We start from the raw sequence: 4,272 nt of genomic DNA on the forward strand, positions 1-4,272 counted from the left end.
ACGATGAGTCAAACTAAATGGCTCAAGGTGGTCCTGAAAACTTGACTTAAATGTCAGCTACCATCAGCTGCTCCTGTCTGTAGCGAGCAGGTACATCACAACCTGTACTACTTCCCTGTGGCTGCATTGTTACAAACAACTGAATTTTGGCATCTCTTTGGCTGCCGAAGTGGTCCAGCTTGCCAAAAGAGAGACTCTGTCAGGTCTGCAAGGCGTCATGAATGTAAGTGATGACACAGTCTACCATTCAACGACAGCCAAGGAACATCACAAACACTTGAGAGCTGCCCTGAAATGCCTCTGGGAACACGGGGTTACCTTACATTGGCAAAAATGCTCATTTTTCCGACCCTGAATTGAGTTATTCACAGCTACCTCATCAACCAAGACAGAGTGAAAGTCAACCCCTGGAAGTCACAAGCCATCAAGCATGCCCCGACACCATCTACAGTCTCCAAGGTGTGCAGTTTTCTTGGTATGGCCACATATTGTAGTCGCTTAATTCCCAATCTAGCAACTCTCGCCAAATCACTCAGAGCCCTGAACCAGGTCTGATGCCAGGTAGACTTTTTAAAAAAAGTTTTCAAGTATAGACTTGCTTCAGTTAACCTGGATACTGGAATAGCCACCAAAGCAAATCACCTCCCGGACAAGAGGACTGAGATTCTTCTGAGGGTGGCGAACATAAAGGTTGACGTCGTCCGCATACATGGAGACTAGTAAAGCCAGCGGCGCAAAGCCAATGCCTCTCTGAGTTTGAAGCTGTTGGAGGCGAGCTGCAAGGGGCTCCATAGCGACAGCAAAGAGCATGGGGAGACCAGGCTACCCTGTTGTGTGCCACACCCAACAGGAATGGGCTTGGAGATCTGGCCATTGATATGGAGACGAGCGGTGGGAAGAGTGTATAAAAGTAATACCTTGCGAATAAAGATCCGACTGAAACCCAAACGAGGGAGGAGATAGAACAAATAGGGCCACTGCAAGGTATTGAAAGCCATGGTAGCGTCGAGCAGAGCAGCGACTGCTGGAAGCGCCGGATTGATCTGATGCAGGACGGAGAAGATGGTCCGTAGGTTATGGGAGGTGGCGCGGCCGGGAATAAAACCGGATTGGTCTGGGCGGGCAATAGGTGGCATGAGAGGGAGTAGGCGGGCGGCGAGCAGCTTGGCAAGGATTTTATTGTCCGTATTGATAAGTGAAAGGGGACGATAGGAATCTCTCATCTCAGGAGGCTTGTGCAGCTTGAGAAGTAATGTTAGGAGTGCCTCACGCAGCGACGGGGGGAACTGTCCCGTTTCAAAGGATTCATTATACATATTTGCAAGATGTGGGATCAGAAGAGGGGCGAATGCCTTATTAAAGGAGGCTGGCAACCTCAACATGGAGGAGTCGGGCATTGTGGGAGTCAATCCAGGCCTTCACCGTGTCCTTATCGCGAATATCAGGTAGTAGCTTGTCCATCTGTAGCAGTTTTTGGCGGGCCTGGGTGGCAGCGTCCTCGGCGTCAGACACCCTGGTATTAACATGGAGGAGTTGGGCATCGTAGGAGTCAACCCGGGCCTTCACCATGTCCATGCGGACCAACAATTGATCCAGCTGTGTCGCTATAGTTGTGACCGTAGACTTAACCACAAGCATGATGGCTTGTAGATCATCCTCGCGGGATTGCGCCATATCAGATGTGGTCGGGGGGTCACTACCGTCCGCACCAGCACCCTCCTGGCGCGTCTGACTGCGCTGGTCAAAGGCAAATCTTGGGCTGCTTCGGGTTGGTTCTGCCCATGGCCGGTGGACACAGGAAGATGAAGCAGCCTGATGGCAGGAGAGGTAGCCGCAAGTGGAAGAAACAGACCAGGGTACTCAAGGTGCAGCCAGCCAGCATAGGGCCAGAACTCAGAAAGGAAAGGCGGGGCCGACATCAGCCCCGCCGCAGGTATGGCGGGGAAGACCGGCCCCCACCCGTTAGTGCTGCTGGGGCGCGCCCCCCATCGCGTCACCATGATGCGGCGGGCGCATCTCAGCGTAGATTGGATCTCGGATCCGCTGCGTGACCCGGAAGTGATTAAATCACTTCCGGGTCACCATGGAGCAAAGGCCAGGCCAGTTAGATCCGGCCTGGCCGAAGAGGGGTTAAAAGGCCGTGGAGCGCGGGAGTCTGCCTCTTTGACTCCGCGCGCCGCAGCCTGCCCCTCCAGCCTCTAGGAGGCTGTAATTCTTTTTCATTTTTTTTTCCTCCACATGTCGCGAGATTGTGAGGGGTTGCAGCGTTCGAGGAATCGTGGTGGGGTTTGAGTGGATTACGACCGGAGCGGTGTACGTAATCGGAGGGCAGCCGAGGAGTATCAGCAATGGTACGACCCGTTCTTGGTGCGGCGACGGTGGTACGAGGAGGAAGCAGTGGGACAAGGTTGAGTATACCATGGGCTTTAAACGCGCACTTTCAATTGGAAGCAGTGAGCTGCTTTGTGCAATGGGGGCATTTAGTGTCTAGGGCTTTAAGCGTTGTGTGTTCGCGCTCGGAGCTCTGTGTGTAGCTGCGGTAAGGCAAAATATAATTTTGGCACTGACAGCTGCTATGGATTGTTTTTAAACCTGGTGTTTTATCCGTGCATACATCAGTGGTCTAAGGCTTTAAGCATTGTGCGTTCGCACTCGGAGCTCTGTGTGTAGTTGCGGCAAGGCGAAATATAATTGTGGCCCAGATCAGTTGACTGGGGGTGAGTGTTTGATTTGCTCAAACGCTCCGTCCATCATCCCCTTTTGTATCGCTTTGTTCGCCCTAAGGGTGGGCAGGGTATGCTCAGACGTGAGTCCCTTGCTCACTTGGCCACTGGATTCAAGATAGCCTGGCTGATGAGGATTATGAATCCGAAACCGGTCCCAGGATGCTTGTTTCCGGTCCATGGAAGACATGGCTTGGCAGTTCGGGCTGGACTGTTCCCATGAGGCACAGGGTCAGACTGATTTGCATATAGCCATGTCTGAAATGGGGTGGCTGAGTGGGCTAAAGAATGGTGATGGATTAAACCCAGATCAGTTGACTGGGGGTGAGTGTTTGATTTGCTCAAACGCTCCGTCCATCATCCCCTTTTGTATCACAAGGTTGAGTATACCATTGGCTTTAAACGCGCACTTTCAATTGGAAGCAGTGAGCTGCTTTGTGCAATGGGGGCATTTAGTGTCTAGGGCTTTAAGCGCTGTGTGTTCGCGCTCGGAGCTCTGTGTGTAGCTGCGGTAAGGCAAAATATAATTTTGGTACTGACAGCAGCTATGGATAGTTTTTAAACCTGGTGTTTTATCCGTGCATAAATCAGTGGTCTAGGGCTTTAAGCGTTGTGTGTTCGCGCTTGGAGCTCTGTGTGTAGCTGCGGTAAGGCGAAATATAATTTTGGCACTGACAACAGCTATGGATTGTTTGTTAAACCTGTTGTTTTTTATCCGTGCATAAATCAGTGGTCTCTTGGGGAAACACTAGACATTACATCAAGAGAGGGTTGGTAATGTTACTTACACAGTGACTCATCCCCATTAGGAGCCAGACTAACAAATAATTTGCTGTGACTTACTCTTGTGGCATATCTGAAAACTAGGAGCGAGCGAGGGACACTGAAAGAGTTTTAGTCGCACCTATTTACAACAAAATCTTGGTGAATCGTGTCACTGTTCTTAACATACATAGAGTGGGGGCGTGGCCACGGAGGCAACCATGATGGCCGCCTCTGTCTGAAGCTCCGCCGGTCGGGCTTTATGAAGCCTTAATATCTGCGCTATATTGCCATCCTAACAGCAGCCGACACTCGCTATATGTCCCTTACACCGGATCTGCCTTCCTGGTATCCTGCAAGATGCTGGCGGCAGCGCAATGGCCTGGCTGTGATTGACCCGACGCCGGGAGGAAGACCGGCCCTGCGGCCCTCCCCTGTGAAGATCTGGCTTCCCTGAGGTTGCGGTGAGTGCGGCCTTGGTGGGGTGCAGGTGCCGGCTCACGCCCTCTCTCTGCTGCCCCATCAGGCTCTCACCCCTCTCCCTCTCGCTGTGGCTGCCGGCTTGGTCCCAGCTGCGGACCGCTCTCTGGTCTGCGCTGGCCTGTTACGTGCCTCCGCGCCGGGGCCTGGATTTTGGGCTGCAGCGCGCGGCGGGCGGGTTCGTGTGGAGGCCCCTGAGACACGAGTGCGTGTGGCATTGGTGCCGGGCCCTACCGGGCGCGTAGGCTCCCCCTTCACCTCTCAGCCATCTGAGTGCCGACCACCTGATGTGTGGGGGGCTGCCTTA

This window comes from Lissotriton helveticus, chromosome 3_1, assembly GCF_964261635.1.
Source record: "Lissotriton helveticus chromosome 3_1, aLisHel1.1, whole genome shotgun sequence".
Lineage (NCBI taxonomy): Eukaryota > Metazoa > Chordata > Amphibia > Caudata > Salamandridae > Lissotriton > Lissotriton helveticus.